The sequence below is a fragment of the Gopherus evgoodei genome, chromosome 1 (assembly GCF_007399415.2).
Source record: "Gopherus evgoodei ecotype Sinaloan lineage chromosome 1, rGopEvg1_v1.p, whole genome shotgun sequence".
NCBI classification, from domain to species: Eukaryota; Metazoa; Chordata; order Testudines; family Testudinidae; genus Gopherus; species Gopherus evgoodei.
Window position 1 is genome coordinate 186,959,971 of NC_044322.1, and position 19,099 is coordinate 186,979,069.

The 19,099-nt window shown below is 41.5% G+C and overlaps 1 protein-coding gene across 4 annotated transcripts in view; it reads left to right on the forward strand.

The window, feature by feature from the left end:
- CADM2 (cell adhesion molecule 2) overlaps positions 1-19,099 on the forward strand; it is a 1,079,986-nt gene that overhangs the window by 741,338 nt on the left and 319,549 nt on the right. Inside the window, exon 1 of one of the 4 annotated variants that reach the window (XM_030580449.1) lies at positions 9,429-9,524. The exons of the other annotated variants lie outside the window; for them this stretch is intronic. The gene's annotated coding sequence lies outside the window, so the exon portion shown is untranslated. Of the gene's footprint in view, positions 1-9,428; positions 9,525-19,099 lie in introns of those variants that run through there. 4 annotated transcript variants of the gene reach the window in all.

The following is a 19,099-nucleotide window of genomic DNA, read 5'->3' on the forward strand; positions in this document are numbered from 1 at the left end:
GGAGCTTCCACTGTGGAACCTGCTCTTTCTGTGGGCTATGGCTTAAAGCTATATTCGAACCATACGTGCCGTTCATTTTAGTGCATTTCCAGCATTGGTTTAATACTATAATACCAATTATCTGTAACCTAGTGGGCATCTAGTACATTTTGCGAAAAAATCGTAGTATTGCTTTGCCATGCTTATGGGGTCCAAACAAATGTATTTTTTTTCTTTTGTAAATTCAGAAAAAATGTGATTTTTCTACAAGAGTCATCTATAGTTGAGTTGCAGATATACTTTTGTGGTTTGCTGCGGCATTCAAATGAAGACAACTCAATTGCCTATGATGAGACTGAATTTAGCAACTAAAGATTATCTTAAACAACACTACTTTAAGTTTCTCAATTTCCAACATAAATAAATAATTATAGCAGTTTATATTCTGGCTAAACACATCTCATCCAAAAGCCAAAGATCATTCTGGACTTCATTTATTCACCTGAGTCATGTTTTTCCCCATTATGCCAATGAAATTGGTTTGTTTATTCTAAGATTAAGTCACCAGGGGTGCTGTACAGTATGTAGTAAACATACTATATAGTACCCTGAATACCAATGCAATGATACCCATTAACTTTAAGCCAAGGGTCAAATTTCAGTTTCAGGGCACTCCCTGTCAGTCACGCCTGTCAGTCTTCACCTTGATATCACAATGTCACTAGGAAAATTTATATTTTACTCTATCAGTCATCTTTTTAATAAATAATGAAATTTAACTAAACTATATTCCCTTTTTCGATTGGGACACAGACAAGCCACATATGTTAATCTTGCGCTGAACAGAATTCCATGTCATATAGCATGTTTTGTGCGTTTGGCTGCTTTATAAAACACAGATGCATTCAGCCAATCAGATTACTGAGTTATGGTGCACATTCATTTGTTCTTGTTCTCCAAATAAAATTACCAAATGGCTGTATAGTTCCATTGATGACTGGATTGAAAAATGTAATCATTGTTATTTTATTTGTTTAATTTATATAAACAAAATGTAATGCTAGCTATCAGAGGCAGCCCTTCTCTTTATCATTCCCCAGTATACAATACCTGCCTGCCTTATTCTATGGTGGCCACTCACGATGGACACCATGTACTCTGCATGGAGACCTGGGAAACCAGTGTCCAACCTTCGCTTCTCTTTTCTCAAGATAGGCAGAGAATAAGGAAAAGATGTGTAATGACTTATTACATATATTTATATGGCACATGTGCAGTGTCAAGATGGTTGGGTGATTTTTAAAAAAATATGTTCGTAATAGAGCTGAGTGAAAACTGTAATTTCCGTCCTATGGAAAATTCTGATTCTTTTCCACATTTGTTTTCATCGTAAATCTGAATGAAATATCAAAATGTCTCACTGAATGAAAAGTTTAAAAAACAATTTAGAAATTTTAAAATGTTTGTTTTGAGTCAGTTCATCATTAAACTGCATCTGCCTAAAATGCATTGTTGCCTCATGGGAGTTGTAAACTGAGTTCCGCATGACCTCAGTACTTCCTATGGGCTGGGGTCTGTAGCTGGATTAGGTCTCCTATGATGCACTCCAGTGAGGCGACACCCATAATGGACCATCTTTAGAGGAAAGATGGAAGGTGAGGTCTGGCTTAGGAGCCATAGAAGAGAATGGGGGTGCATGAAGCTCATGAAGTACAACTACCCTGTGGCACTGTGGTACCTTAGGGAGACAGTTTTATGTCAGACTGACCCAAAATAAAATATTTACTTTTGATTTTCCTAATATAATATTGGGGGGAAAAAAGGCAAAATCAAATTTTTCTCACAGAAATTCCCATATAATTAAAACTCCCTGAAATTTTGATGTCATTCTTCAGAACTGACAGATTCTTCATCAGCAGAAGCTGGAGAGTTATGTTCTTCTGCAGATAATGATCTCAGTATAACTGAGGCCACAGGGTATTCTTAGCAAAGATGGCTTTTGTCTCAGTCATCTACTCCTCCCAGCCTGTTGGCACAGGAGTAACTGTTCTCTCCACTGGCATTGGGAGCAATGGGAGAGGGTGGCCATTTTGAAAAAGAGCAATTCTTCATGACTTTCTATGAAGGGGAAGATTGCATGTGCCATCTGTGCTGACAGAAGAAGGTTCCATTTTAAAAAATAAAGGAAAAATAACCATTTATTTTCAAAAACTCCTGCTTGCACCAGATTTATTCAAGAAGCTAGGTGGGAGGGATGGGGAAACTATGGTGTGGTATGTGTCTGTATTTGCAGGGGAATGTTAGAAGGTTCAGGAAGAAGAGGAAATCTTGGGGAGGGGAATGTGGAGGACAGGAAAGGGGAAAAAGTTTGGGTGAGGCACAAGTGAATATAGACAGTGCAAATGGAAAGGGAAATTAGGAGTGTAGGTATGAGGAATGTGGAGTATGTGAGCAGGGGCATGAGGAGAACAGAAAGGAAGGAGGAAAAAGGAAAAAAAAACATCTAAAGTGTCTTCAAAAATCAGCTAAATCCAATCTGGGACTATGTACACTTCAATCATATGATGGCATTACTACAAAGAAGAGTTAAAGTTATTTGAGTCCTTAACTATGCATGTTTATACTTTAATAATACTACTTTTTTAACTTTAACTCTACATAGATTTATAACACTTGTTTTGGGGGAAATTCCCGTTGTTTTCTGGGAATACACACAACATAGTATGCTGAAATCACTAAAAGATCAGCACCACGGTATATTTTGAAATTACCTTAGAAGGTACTTAGGAAATTGCTAATGGTGCTTATTTACATAGCAAGGGCCAATACTACACACATTTTTGTACAATATATAAGAAATGTGATCTAGTAAGCATTATAAACTTTACTACTAGCAATTTCTAATGTAAGGGGATATTTGCTTGGATTGCCTGCAAGGTCCTGTGCAATGTGTTATCTATCGGTCCTGCGAACACATTTGTTATTGAATTTAGATGTCAAAGGGCCTGAATTACCATTTAAAAAATTAGTGTGTGGAAAAAACAATAGACAGTTGGCCACATAACAAAAATTCTGAGGGGAAGATTTTTCTATGGAGCTATTATACTTCCATAAAAAAAGGGGCCCAAACATGTAGGATAGGTCCATAAATAGGTAGGGTGGTCAGGGATGCAACCCCATGCTCTAGGTATCCCTAAACCTCTGACTACAAGAACCTGGGACTGGGTGACAGGGGATAGATCACTCTATAATTGCTCCGTTCTGTGCATTCCCTTTGAAGCATCTGGCATTGGCCACTGCTGGAAGACAGGATCCTGAGCTAGATGGAGCATTGGTCTGACTCAGCAGGGCCACTCTTATGTTCTTAATGTAGCCCTAAATTCCAAATTCTATCTGCTTTTCCTGTTGTCAGAAAATGAAGTAAATGAACTGAACACAAAAAGAGACCCAACTAGCAGTATTTGTCTTATTTGCATTATCTTCCAAAAGTTTGGAGCTGTTCAGTTATTAACATCACTCAGACAGTACTTTCGTAGTTACAGAATGCTTTGTTATGTAGGATAAATAAATCTGGGAATCATCTGCATAAAAATGATATACTGCATCGTAATGGTAAAAAATCGAAGCCAGCTGAAGTGTATACATATTGGAAAATGTAGATCCAATATGAAGTCGGGGAAACTCTATAATTCAAAGGAGCAATATCAAAGAACCGTTATTTATGGTTGCAGGCTTTCACCATTGAGACAAATAGAAATGAAAACCTGCCAAATTCCATCTTTAATAGAGGGTCATTACAAAAACTTGTTAAGGCAGTCTTAGTAGCAGGGTCTGCTCTAAACCTGGTAGGAAATATTCTGGTACTATAGCACCACAGAGATAAAACAGCATTCCCTTTTCTACAGACGTCTCTTGTCCTTTTGCTGGGATAAATTGATTTGAGATAGGGTAGACATTTAAGAGTTCCCTTGAAGACAGTGGAAGTGTTCTTAATAAGTGTAGGTGGTTATTGAAAGTGTTCTGAGGGAGACTATCATGGGGTATATGGGGAAGCAGATGGGCAAGGCTGCTGCTAGAGGATCAAGCAGGCTGGAGAAGGGAACTCCTGCCAGTCATCTGCTGAGAAGCGGCTCCAAGACAGCACCTTGAGAATGGAGGACCAGACCAACAGGCTGGAAAACCTACAGAAAGCACGAGAGGTAGGAAGGAGCTCAGGGCATGACCGGAGTTGCTGAGTCCTGATTGTGCCGAGCTGACTTAAGGGCCCTGAGCTGGAACCCAGTGGAGTGGGTGAGTTTGGGTATCCCTACCACCCCCCCTGAGAGACTTAAGAACTGAGGGTAGTTTTCAGACCCCTGGGCATCAGGACCAAATGACCAGGAATAAGGAGAAAGTCCACACACTGCAGTGGGACTTGGGCAGGAGGGACCAACTGACCATCCTGCCAGACTGAGTGAACTCTGGTGCAATTATCTGCCTGGCCAGAAGGGGTGCTGTGGCATTAACACACCAGCCCTCAGAGAGCATTTACGTCCAAAAGAATTCCATACCCAACATATTTAGTTCTTTATCTGTTTACTTGTTTTGGTGCCTAAATGGGAGCTGTGCTCTTTTCAAAATCCAGTTCATAGTCTCTGTATCCTCTCCACCCCATCCAGTAGGGATCACTGGGTAAGAGGGCTCAAAGAGGAAAGAACTCTGAAAGCCATCTCTGTAAGGAGTGCACAGCTAAATATGCTTTGCCTGGTCGAATGGCTAGGCTGTATTGAGAAGAGAAAAATAATAGTGAAGAGGCACCTGATATATGTACTGCTGCTCCTTTCTCTGTGTTCCCACCAAAGGTATTAAGTGATTGCTCAATTGAGATTAGTTGCGAATAGAAATTTTTTAAAGGAATTGTCTATTGGTTTCCTACTCCCATTGGAAGGAAACAGCTGGGAAGCGTATAAAATGGCAGACAGCCTCAGTTCTAGTTTTCCACACCATACTTCTTCAGTCCCCCTGCTGTTGTGGGAGAGGAAGTTGGGAGCATAAACCACGTCCTCCGTAAGGATGCAGTCTTCCCTGAGTGTGAGAATCTTTCTAAATCTAAAAATAATGTGTTAATGATAACTTCATCTATCTAATTATTTAAAATTAGCATTTATCGCCCAGAAATTAGTGCAACAGGCCAATTCTGGGTCACAAATGCAATAATTCATCCAGTAATAATAAGCACTGCAACTAGTTTAAAATCTCAAAATTACACTACGGAATGTAGTTCAGAATCAATAAATAATATGAGTCAGAAGAAAATGTGAAGATATAGGAATGGTATGAGCTCTGCAGTTTTCACAAAGTTCACAAAACTATCGACATGTTTTCCTCACATTCTAGCTCTGCCTCAGAGGAATAAACTGGAATTCATATTAGTGATAATAGTTCTAAATAAAGTTTCTGGCTGCTCTTTACCCTCTCCAGTTATATTAGAGAAATTATTGGCCCTGGTTTCTTTCAGAGCTTTCCAATATTGAGACAACATTGAGATTTCCACATAATATTGTGAATTCGTATCCCAAATGCTGCTTGTTCTTCCAACCAGCATCCTTATATCCGTCAAGGCCTCAAGCTCTGTTACATAGCAAGAAAACTGCCAAAATATGAAGCAGAAATTTTGTCTGACTTGAAGCAGTTTCTCGGCTTTATTGGAAATAGTAATTATACAATTCTACAGCATCCTCTACTGTTTTTAGTATGGTTCATTTTGTATTTGTTTTCCAAAACATCCAGAGCAGTCATATCAATAGCAATATAAAATGCACAGTAAAATCACAGTAAGCTTGAACAAAACAGACCTAACAAACTGGAACCTAGGGATAGCAAAGTGCAGTACACATTGTCACTGGAAGAAGTGAGGTGGGGGCAGACTGTCAACCTGGGACAGGCCTTGTGTGGTGAGACAATTGTCTGAGTGCAGGCACTTCACAATCTGTCATGCGTTTCATCAGCTCAGTTGGTAGCTGGTTGATGGAGCCAATCTAGAGGAGTGTATCAAAAAAACAGGACAAAACTGTATTTGTTTATTTGTGTGAATTCCATACCCAACATGTTTGTTTTTGTGTATTTGTTTATTTGTTTGAAACAAATGGACGTTGACATCGGTACTAAAAACAGTGACATTCCCAGTTTTGAAGGAGGAATGATCGTCTTGCAAACATGCCAACTATCACATCTCCCCTTAGAAGAAACAATAAAAAATCCTAACAATTTTTTACATTTTTAAATCCTTGAAAAATGGAAGAAGATCATAGAATAATGCTGTTGGTAATCACATCACAGATTAAATATGCATGCACACAATCCCCTCTATTAAGTTTAATGGGTTCAATTAAAATGCATCTAATAGCTCTCAAGTGCAATAAAGTTGCATCATTTGTTACAAGAGAATTTAAATCTCTCCCATGAAGGAATCCGTCAGTCACAAGGATCACAAAAGGTTGGGGTTAAGTGGAGAAGGATCAGAAAATTTCTGAAGAGGAGATGGTTTCAGCAGCACCAGGGAAGATGCAATGTCAGAGTGTTAGGGTGAGGGAACAGGAGAAGATGGAAGAGCATGAAGGTCAGAAAGGGAGTAGGAGTGCTCACTGTAACAAACCACTTCTTTGGTTATCGGATTTTGTGACTCTGGCTCTGAATGAATGACACAATAAAATAATAATAAATTTTAAAAAGCAATTGTGAGATACTCATATTTTGTTTTCCTGTTCCTCTTATCTTTCTATCTTTATTTTAAAATATCTTAAGAATTAAACCTCTTATATTGTAAATGCAGTATTTTTTCCATATTTGGATTATTACTATTTATTTTTTACTATGTAAACTTCATTCTTTTTTTCCCTCACTTCCTCTTATTTGCCTATGGTTTTCTGTTTTCTTTAAATTTTATTTTTATCTAGTAAATGGCTTCTGCCCCTCCCCCGAATCGGCAACCAAAAGCTGCTTCATGTATTTCCCTCCTCTCCCAGCCCCTAAATGATAATATTTGAGTTCTGATACAAATTCATTATTATTCAATTATTTTATTTTGTCAGATTTTTAGACGTGCTCAGCAGCCAGCACACTCTTACTGTGGCACTTACACAGATTTTCGGAACAGCTTGGTACAGTTCAGCTGAGCGCTTTTGAAAATCTGATCACTTTATTTGGTATATAAGTAGGAGCTCTCTTAATACTCTGGCCCTGAGCATAGGTGCTGAACCCTTACAAAAATCTGGCCAAGAGTGTCATAAAAGTGCATGGCACTTTGCAAACAACGGCTTCAATTGTGCAACTGACTTGGCCCAGGGTACTCTTGTACAGAACCCTATTGAAGTCTTTGGGGCTTGTCAGGGGTGTGTAGAATTTCCTGGTCACTGAAAGGTTAATAAAAAAAATTGGCTGCTTGCTCAGCTGGGGCTGATTGATGGCCTCACAACAGCTGCAGAAGAGCAGGGTGGCTGCTTGAGCAACTGAGCCTGCAACAACAGATTGGAGAGAAGCCACCCAGGAATCCAGCAGATTCTCTGGGAGAGAGGAACACAGATTGTGAGTTTGGGAAACTACAAGAGAGGTGTGGTGGGCAGCAGTAAGAGTGTGGAAGAAACTGATTCCAACTGCTTCAGATTGTATTGGAACCCAGAGGAACGGGCAGGCCTGGTTTCCCCTGCAGACCCTGCCAGAGAGGTTTTTAAAGTCTGCAGAGAAAAAGTGGTCCAAACCGCAAGAGAGTAGAGACTGTAGACAGTGGCAGATTAGCCACTGGGCTGATAAGGCCTGTGCCCTGGGGCCCTGGCCAATTGGCACACCCGCACCCTGACCCCACTCCCAGGCAGGAGCACCAAGCAGGGTGGGGAAAGCCCATGCACTCCCACCCCACTCCCTGGAAGGAACACTGGGAAATCCCAGCACCCAAACCGTGGCTGTGACCCTGGGACTGGAGGTGCTCTAGGTTCCTGCTGCAGCTTCAGGACTAGAGGAGGTCTCGCACCCCGCTGCAGCTCTGGGTGAGGCAGAGCTTCTCTGGTCTTGGGACCACAGGAAAGAGGGGTGAGAAAGAAAACGGATTGTGGGGCCACAGTTGGGTATGGAATGGGGCAGACAGTGGATGGAACTGGGCAGGGCCACAGGGGGAAGGGGCTGAACAGGGGCAGAACTGCAGGCAGAAAGAGTATTCTGTGGTGTCCCACAGTATTCTTGCCAGCAAGTTAAGAAGTATGGTTTGGATGAATGGACTATAAGATGGATAAAAATCTGGCTAAATCATCAGGCTCAACGGGTAGTGATCAGCAGCTCAATGTCTAGTTGGCAGCCAGTATCAAGTGGAGTGCCCCAGGGGTCGGTCCTGGGGCCAGTTCTGTTCCATATCTTCATTAATGATCTGGATGATGGGATGAATTGCACCCTCAGCAAGTTTGCGGATGACAGTAAAGTAGGATAGAGGTAGATACTCTGGAAGGTAGGGATAGGGTCCAGAGTGACCTAGACAAATTGGAGGATTGGGCCAAAAGACATCTGATGAGATTGAACAAGGACAAGTGCAGAGTCCTGCAGTTAGGACGGAAGAATCCCATGCACTGCAACAGGCTGGGGACCTACTGTCTATGTGGCAGTTCTGCAGAAAAGGACCTGGGGATTACAGTGGACAAGAAGCTGGATATGAGTCAACAGTGTGCCCTTGTTGCCAAAAAGGCTAACAGCATATTGGGCTGCATTAGTAGGACCATTGCCAGCAGATGGAGGGATGTGATTATTGCCCTCTATTCAGCACTGGTGAGACCACACCTGGAGAATTGCATCCAGTTTTGGGCCCCCCACTACAGTGAGGATGTGGACAAATTGGAGAGAATCCAGCAGAGGGCAATGAAAATGGTTAGGGGGTTGGGGCATATGCCTTATGAGGAGAGGCTGAGGAAACTGGGCTTATTTAGTCTGCAGAAGAGAAGAGTGAGGGGGATTTGATAGCCTTCAACTACTTGAAGGGGGGTCCAAAGAGGATGAACTAGGTTGTTCTCAGTGGTGGTAGATGACAGAAAAAGGAGCAATGGTCTCAAGTTGCAGTGAGGGAGGTCTAGTTCGGATATTAGAAAAAACCATTTCACTAGGAGTGTGGTGAAGCACTGAAATGGGTTACCTAAGGAGGTGGTGGAATCTCCATCCTTAGAGGTTTTTAAGGCCTCGCTTAACAGAGCCCTGGCTGGGATGATTTAGTTGGGGTTGGTCCTGCTTTGAGCAGGGGGTTGGAATAGATGACCTCTGAGGTCTCTTCCAACCCCAATCTTATATGATTCTAAGGGGTGTGGTGGGGAGCAAAGAGCCTATCAGCTCATGGCACCTCTGCTTCTTCCCTTCCTGTGAACAACAATGATAATATGATGTCCCTGCTCCCCCTTCCCATCAGTACTTGGCCTGAGAAGAGGTTGAGGAGTGCCTGAAGTTGCATCCCCACAGCCTGGGAAAGGAGAGAGGGGACCCTACTGCATCTCCCCCTGGCCTGGGAGAGTGGTGTGAAGAACCCAGGGGGAGCAGAGGTGAGGTGGAGGGAGGGAGGCTGAACTGAGTTGATGGGGTCTGTATGGGGACAGAACTGATAGTCAGTGGAGGACAGGATTAATTACTGGGCAGAGGATGGACAGATGTGGGGACGATAGCTATAAAATAAGATAAAATCACCATACCCATTAGGAGAATGGGCAACACTAATTCTCACACAAACACACTGGTGATGGGTGGGGAAAGTTCAAAAATCAAAAGACAGAAAACACAATATAATAGGATTTATCTTTTTTGAGGGGAATATTATTATTTTGGGGAGGGGCTGATTCCTGATTTTAGTCTATTGAGGTTGGCAATACTGCACATGGACATACCAGTCAGACGTCAGATTTGGGCCAAATAAAATCCTATTGAAGAGTTTGCAGTCAGTGTTTAGACACAGCATAATGGATGAAGGCAATGGAAGTAATGAGGGTAGATAAATGGGTTACTACAAAATATCATATAATTGTTTTGGTTATTTTTGCATGTCTCTTACTGGTGCTGTTAAAAAGTACATTTCTTTTCAGTGTGTGTGAGTTAGTATTTATACACCAAAGGGATTGGTGGAAGGGGTGATAGAGAGAGGAGAGGAAAGGAAGTAAGAACTAATGAGGAATCAGGGCCCAACCCTGTACTGAGAACCATAGGGATTTCACTGGGGCTTCTTACTGGCTCAGGAGTCTTCTAGAATCAGTATATTGGTCTCCATGTAGGATCGGAGTCTTAATGTCTATATTTTTTGATGGAAAGAGAATGATAATGTTCACTATGAATGAAATTCACCAAGGAGCTGAGAACTACCGCAAGGTCCTTCAGACCTTTCAGTCACACCTTGGGTTTGCATGCCAGGGATCGAGAGCAGAGTTGGCTGCATGAGGGGTTTCTGCTCCCTCTACATGCCACACTAGAGGCTTCTCTATGCAAAGACCTAGTGTGCAGCAAGCCAGGGTGCAAATGTCCAGCACACTAGCTTGCTGTGCACTAACTGATTATGTGGATCCTGTAGCCGTGCAGTAAAAATTCCATAGTGTGCTTTGACATACTGCTCTTTTAAACAGTAGTACATCAAAGTATATTACGGAACTTTGTGATGTGTAGCAAGGTTCATGCAGTCACTTAGTGCAGGGCAGGCTAGTTTGCTGTACGTTTTCATCCTGGCTGGGTGGGTACTAAGTCTCCATGTAGACAATCCCTGTGATCTGCACACATGCCCCCCCCCCCCAAATGGCCTATGTAGAGAGGGTCAAGGAGAAGGGTCATGAGATTGTTTACATGGACAGGGTGGCCACAATGTGCTGTTTAAGTGTCACAAAGAGGCTGGAGTAGCAGATTCTGTAGGATGTGCTGCTGCCCCATGCTCCTAACTCTGAGTTGATGATGTTGGATTTAACCTTCCTTGTGTCCCCATATGGTTGACTCTGTATCACTCAATTATTTGGATTTTATGCTAGTGACATGAATTTCATCTCAAAAAGAACTAATTAGCACAGTCCAGATGTATTTACATTACCTCTCCCTTTAAAGTAGAAGAACCAGAAGTTCCCTGTTGTCTTTACTGTAGCTACACATTTAAGAAAGGGCTTTAGTAGTAGGGTTGCCAACTTTGTACTCACACAAAACCAAACACCCCTACCCGGCTCCTATTCTGACATCCCGCCCCCATGCTCACTCCATCCCCCCTCCCTCTGTTGCTCACTCTCCCCACCCTCACTCACTTGCTCATTTTCACCAGTCTGGCTCAGGTGGTAAGGATGCAGGAGGGAATGAGGGCTCTGGTGGGGGGGTGGGCTCTGGGGTGGAGCTGTGGGATTTGGAGTACAGGAGAGGGCTCTAGGCTGAGGAAGGGGATTAGGGTATGGGCTCTGGGCTGGGGGTGCAGGTTCCAGGGTGGGGCCAGAAATGAGGGGTGCAGGGTGTGGGAGGGAGTTTCTCTCTGGGGCAGGAGGTTGGGTTGCAGGAGGATTGAGGGCTCTGTCTGGGGTGTGGGTCCTTGGGTGGGACTGGGGATGAGGGATTTAGGGTGCAGGAGGAATCTCTGGGATTGGGATGAGGGGTTCAGAATGCAGGAGGGGGATCAAGGCTGGGACAGGGAGTTGTGGCATGAGAGGGGTGAGGGCTCTGGGGTGGGACCATGGATGAGGGATTTGGGGTGTGGGAGGGGTTTCTGGGCTGAGGTTGAGGGGTTTGAAGTGCGGGAGGGGACTCTGGGCTGGGGCAGGGAGTTAGGGTGTGGGGAGATGTGAGAGTTCTAGGTAGGGGTGCAGACTCTGAGGTGGGACTGGGGATGAGAGGTTTGGGGTGCAGGGGGGTACTCTAAGCTGGGAACAAGGAGTTTGGAGGGTAGAGGGGGATCAGGGCTGGGGAGGGGATTGGAGAAGGGGTTGGGGCACAGGACGGGGTTAGGGGTGCAGGCTCTGGGTGGCACCTCAAGCAGCTCCCAGAGCAGTGACATGTCCTCCTCCATCTCCTACGCAGAGGCATGTCCAGGCAGCTCTGTGTGCTGCCACGTCTGTAGGCGCTGCCCCTGCAGCTCCGATAGGCCGCAGTTGGCCACTTGAGGTGGGGGTAGCATGTAGAGCTCCCTGGCCACCCCTATGGGGTGGGACATGTTGCTGCTTCCTGGAGCCGCACAGAGCCAGTGCAGGCAGGGAGCCTACCTTAGTCCTGCTGCACTGCTGACCGAAGTTTTATTGGCCCAGTCAGCGGTCAGAAACCAGACACCTGGCAACCCTATTTAGCAGTCTGTTTTTAAAGTAACTATAAGATGTTATCTGTATGCAAAAACAAAAGAGTAAATTGTGTTCCTGATCTTTGGTGATGGAATTATGCCAGGGTATGTCATTCTCTAATAGCTGTACCTAAGGAAAACAAGAAATCTCAAAAGATCTTTTTTCAGGAGTCTCTTCATATGAGTCTAGTTCAGAACCTGAACTCATGAAATTTTTAAATTTTTTTTTTGTGGTGAGTTTTGTATGCTGCCATTAGAAATGTCTAGTCACTTTATCAAATTCTGGCTTGTGTAACCCTATTGACTTAGTGTGAATGTAACTGAAGATAGAATTTAGCTCCAGGATTTTATATTACTGCCCTACGAAATATCCACCATTCTATAATATGTCCAATTGACCTCCCATAGGTCTTGCATTATATTTCCTTTACTGCTGCTGAGAATGTTATAATGCCTTTTGATTTGACAGATATTATATCTCCATGTGTTTCCTCTAATAATTATGATTTGTACATTTATCCACACTCAGGGCTACAGATTTCCTCTTAGGAGGACTACTTAAATGATTTACTGTATTTTGGTTTAGTAACCTCTTTTTTTTTTTCTGTGTACCAATTGCAGCAAAGCTAGAAACTTTGTTTTCAGTACCACCTTCTATGTGTTTTATATAAATAATAAAGCCACTAAAGTCTCCTCTTTGTTCCCAGAGTACCCCACTGACCTCTTTCTATCTTGAAAAGGTTCCATCTACCGCTGATCTCTTTGTTCCTTCCTAATGGCAGTTTTCAGCCTATGGAGTCTCGTTTCGTCTGTTTTCTTGACTTAAGAATTAATTATTTAAATTTGTCAAATGTTCTGTGTAAATATAAGTACATCAGGTCAGAGTTCCCCTAAAAGCTGCTCTAAAAGAGATGGTAGAATTTCGAGCCCTGCATTTCTTCATATTGGGTTTTGTGCTGGGGTTTTTTTGGCATTCACAGATGCATAGAACTTATGTAAAAACAGCCATACTGTGTCAGAACAATAGTCCATCTAGCTCCATATCCTGTCTCTGACCTTGCCCAATGTCATATGTGTCAGAGGGAATGAACAGAAAAGGGCAGTTTCAAGTGATCTATTACCTGTAATCCAGTCCCAGCTTCTGGCAGTTGGAGGTTCAGGGATACCGGGAGCATGGAGTTGCTTCTCTGACCATGTTGGCTAATAGCCATTTATGGACCTATCCGCCATGAATTTATCTAATTATTTTTTTAATCCAGTTATGATTTTGTTCTTCACAACATCCTATGGCAATGAGTTCCACAGGTTTACTTTGTTAGTTTTTAAACCTACTGCCTATAAATTTCATCATGTGACCCCTCATTCTTGTGTTAAGTAAAGAGGTAAACACCTTGTTATTCACTTTCTCCACATCATTCATGATTTTTTATAGATTTTATAGATTTTTATCATATCATATCCTTAATTCTTTTTTCTAAACTGAAGAGTCCCAGTCTTTTTAATGTCTCCTCATAGAAGCTGTTCCATTCCCCTAATCATTTTTGTTGCCCTTCTCTGCACCTCTTCCAATTCTAATATATATTTTTTGAGATGGGGGATAAACAAAACTGCACACCATATTCAAGGTGTGGGATTTATATAGTGACATTATGGTCTGTCTATCCCTTTCCTAAAACTTTTGACTTCTGCTGCAGTTTCAGCAGATGTTTTCAGGGAACTATCCCTGATGCCTCCAAGATGTTTCTTGAGCAGAAATGTCTAATTTAGATAGACCCTGTTGTTTTGTATATATAGGTGGAATTATTTTTTTTCAATATGCATTACTTCCTGCTCTGTAACTGTTAGTTAAGTGCAAAGCTGACTTCTTTTTTGAATAATTTTGTATTGTCTGCAGATGTTACCAATTCACTGTTCTCCCTTTTTCCAGATCTTTAATGAATATGTTGAACAGTGCAGGTCCCAACACAGAGCCTTGGGGGGAACCCCACTAGGTACATCTCTGCATTAACTAATGAGTTAACATCACTACATTATCTTCAGATAATGATATTTATTAAAGATGAACAGGCTTTTATCCATGCTCTAATATGCTTATATCATTTAATTTTCATAATAAATATTGGAATAGACTGCCCATCACACTTCAACAATGAATATGCCCCAGCAACAGTAACAAAATAAAAATCTCTCCCTAGCAAGCATAATATTCCTCCAGTCTTCAGCACACTCTCTCCTCAAAAGCCCACAGAAAAGATGGGCCTTACGCCATGTCTGAAAAGTTACAAAATCTGGGCTGTGGTAGCAGGGCCGCTCTAGGTGTTTTGCTGCCCCAAACAAAATGAAAAAAGAAAAAAAAAAACCGGAGTGCTGCCCCTAGAAAAGTGCTGCCCGCAAAGGGCTGGAATGCCGCCCCTTGATAAGGACAGTGCCTAGAGCTGGCCCTGTCTGGTAGATCAAGTGTGAAGCGAGTTCCAAAGTCAGGTACTGCACACAGGGAGTGCTCTGCCAACCCTGCCTTATCATTTGTTTAGAGAAAGCTTACCCTTATATGTCTCTGATCTCAACCATTGCAGTATGATGCTATAGGCTGCATCCTACCTCCTCCTTCCCCCTGCCCCAGCCAAAACAGCCTGTTTGCCCTGTCTCTGATGCTGTTGCTATTTGTTTTCTTTGGTGTGCTTCATCTCCTTACCTGAGTAATATACTGGGCAATATCCTACAGGATTGATTCTCTCCCACCCTCTTGCTTCTATTGCTGTACTCTTCTACCTGCCTTGTTTTGACCTATTTTTCCCCAATTTTTTAACTGATTATGCTTCCTGTGTACTTTACTAATATCTCTTCACTTTCTAATAGCAAAGTGCTCTTCCATAAGTGCCTCTGTGAAGTTCCTCCCAGTGGGAGTTCCTGAAAATTAGTTGGCAGATCAGAGATTTCTGCATTAAACTTATAAATCTTAACTGGAGCATGCTATATTTTTCAGAAAGGTCAGAAATTTATGATTGTCTATTTAGAGTATAACACTAGACAATTCTAGCCCCTTGCCTACATGGCAAAAAATCTGCTTTAACATTTCCAATTTCTTTTGTAAATCCTAGCACCTTTGCTTTGCATCCCAGTGCTTACTTTGGTGATTCCAAAGAAAATTGTAATGTTGTCAGTCTTTTAGATCCATAAACCCTTCAACCTTTTGAATAAATTCATTGTATAAGCTACTGTAATACGAGGATACAAGTAACTGTGTTAAAAACAATTGAATCCATTTATTAATGAAGGCAAGGATGAATTTGTGGGTAAAACATAGGAATGAAACTCAGGAGGGCTGGATTCTGTTCCCAGTTGTGCCAAAGCCTGCCTGTGTGTGTTTGGTAAAGTCAGTTTTAACTTCTCTGACTTAATTTCCCAGTGTGTAAAATTGGAATAATAATATTTCCCTACCTCAGAGGGATGAGGAAAATTTAAATAATTAAAGTTTGTAAAATACTTGAGACTATCTGATGTAAAGTCCTATATAATAGAAAAGTGTTATTTATGGTATAGATATATGCCCTAATAATACAACAGCATAAACTATATCCCCATGAAAAGAGTGGAAATAAGTTTTCAGTCTGATAATTTCTATTTGTGAAATTTATAACTATATGCTGCCAAGCCTCATTTTAGATGTCTTTGTCTACAGAGAGGACATTTAGTTCCTTCAAATATATTAGAATCGTCCTGTTCACCATATGTATGTACAAGTTTTAGGCAACAGAGGGTTCTACAGTTTCATTAAACACACAAGTGAAACATTGGGTCCATTTGAGTCCTACTGCTATGTCCTGGTCCTGCAACATTTACATATGTGCATAAAATTAATCACATAAATGGTCCTGCTGAAGTCAGTGTGACAACTTGTGTGCTTAAAATTAAGCACTTTCTAAGTTTAAGTGCGTGCAGGACTTAAGATACTATGATGCTTTTCTTTAAAAAAAAAAAGGGCTTCCCTGATTCAGGGCCAGGCCTGAATTTTTTTGCACTCCCCTCTCAAAACTTAGGCCAGGGGTAGGCAACTTATGGCACATGTGGCAAAGGCAGCATGTGAGCTGATTTTCAGTGGCACTAACACTGGACGGGTCCTGGCCACTGGTCCGGGGGGCTCTGCATTTTAATTTAATTTTAAATGAAGCTTCTTAAACATTTTACAAACCTTATTTACTTTACATACAACAATAGTTTAGTTATATATTATATATTATAGAAAGAGACCTTCTAAAAACATTAAAATGTATTACTGGCACGTGAAACCTTAAATTCGAGTGAATAAATGAAGACTCAGCACACCACTTCTGAAAGGTTGCTGACCCCTGACTTAGGGTATGTGTCACCTCGTACACTTGGACCCTCTGTATAAGTCAAAAATTTCTGTGACCTTGTCTACACACAAGTTCTACTGATTTAAATATCTGAAATAAATGTAGTGATGGAATTGTATAGCTAAGCCAGGTACTATTCATTTAACTCTTTTTAAGCTTGCTGAAGGATAATGATGAGTTGTTACAGGTAATGATTGAATTAAATACATCTTTTTTTGTTGCCAAGTCTGGAATTTTTACTCTGTATGACAGATGAAATATTTTTTAATATTAAGACTTCATTTTCTTTCAGCCCTATGCCAAGCTGTAGCAGAAAATTCTATAAGGGAGGTGAAATGTAATTTTTTAAAGGTATTTTGAAAAAATGGCCAACCATACTGTTTGGGGGTGAATAATATTTCAAGAAGTTGGAACAAATGCTGATTCAAATGCATACTACATAGCTATTCTAAGGCCACGTCTTTCAGATGGAAATAGCAACATTTACAAGTTAATAGTTAGGTTTGAAATCCATTTGAAGGCTTCAGGAGATGCCAAGTGTGCCTTTGGTATACCTCCTGGAAATGAAAAGATGGGGCACTTGTTCACAAGATGTTCAGTGGTTCACAGGTCACTGCATTTGCACTACAGTGAATCCTTGATTCTCCACTTGCGCAGCAAGTGCATTCCATGTAATATCTTAATATGATTGATGTTTGTCCGCTATCTTTAGTGGGACTTTAAGGCAAGTGTGAGGTGGGTGAATAAGGCTGTCATGGAGCAGGAGCTTGTACTCGTGCAACATACCATATCAAGAGATGGCTAGGAGGAAGGGTGTTTGAGAGGCATAAGGGTGTTGATTACAAGTTTCATAGCTGCATTTAGCTGGATCTCAATGAGGTCTGTGTGTGTGCTTCTTCCCTAAACAGGTTCACAGTACTCCGCTGTGGAATAAAGTAAAGCCAGAGCTGCTGTTTGCAGTATGTGAGCATCATGATCCAAGCTGGAACTTGCTAGCTTTTGGATTATACTGATGTGACTCTTTGTTTTATGGCTCACCTGCTTCAGATGTTAATGAGTAAAGCTGCAATCAAGGGGGACTCTTAGGTAGCGCGATTTAGGATTGTGGAAGATTGCCTTGCCACTAAAGTTTATGCTCATCATCCTTTTATCTTCAGAATTGTGGAAATGGAAAACCAAGAACACTGTTTTTGATGGCTTGAGTTTGAACCGCCAGTAATGACAGTAGTTTTCCATCCTCTTCTGCTGCTTTGAGTGTCACTGCCTGTGTCACTAGTGCTAGATTGTTTTGGTCACATCACTTACATGTAAGCTAAGAAGGGATGGTGCTAGTACTGATCCCTGTGGGAGGCCATTGTGCAGATTCAGCTTTTTGCTAAACTGAATTCAGAGTTAGACATGGAACATTCTGTCTGAAAGCATTGACCTAATGAGTTGAAATGCCTGGTTGCATTGAAGGGGTTGGATAGCTTCAGCAATAGGCTCTTGTGCCAGACAGTGTCATAGGCTGATGACAAGTCTATAAAAGCTGCGGCTGTTTTAAGCTTCCTCTGAGGTGCTTCCTGCACATCTAATAAATGTATCCATCTGTCACCCAGCATCTGATAGTGAAGGATGCTACAGCATGTTTATTAGGAAGTAATACATGTTTTATTAGCCTGTATGCATACATTTGGGTATATATCAGTAAATGCTTGGGCTTGGCCAGTTCCCCATACCAGATTCTTGCAAAGTCTTTTGTACTCCTTCTCTAGCACTCCCAAACACTGTCAAAACATCTGCTCAGTGATTCCATTGATTTATCTTCTATGTATTGCAACAGATGGATTTTAAAAATTCTTTATGAAGCTATATTTTATTAGGCACCACTGCAATTGCCACATCATGCAGTAAATGGCTTTATATACTAGTTCTAAGATATATACTGTGAGCTTTTTCTTAAGAAATCTGCATTTGAGTCAAGCACTTCTCATGTAACTTGTACTATTATTTTGGTCACTTTCTTGTCCTTGTGGATCTCTCTTGTACTAAATGGAATCTTCACCAGGTTATCCCTAGTTTTCTTAGAAAAGTCTTATCTGACTTCGTGTCTGGCCTCTTTCCCAATTGCCTTTAACGCTCTATAATTCCTCTACTTTGCTGCTTATCTTCTGATTTCTCATGTTCTGTCCCTAGGGGAAAAAATCTATATCCCCTTTATTTTCTAAGACATACATGCGAAATAATTCTGTATTTTTTGTAGTCCTCTCACGTTATCTCTCTGCTATTCTGAAGAGAACTGAACTTTCCCTACATCACTTGTCTGCTGAGTCTATATTTAAAATAATCACTTTACTATCTGAGACATTCTGTGTGTTTGATTCTCATTTTTGTTCCTTTAGTACAAAAGAATGGGTGTCAGGGGACTAACGAAGCTAGGAAACTACAAATGAAGTGTTGTATGGTTTTGCAGGCAACCTGGCTGCATCTACCGTTATATCTTGAA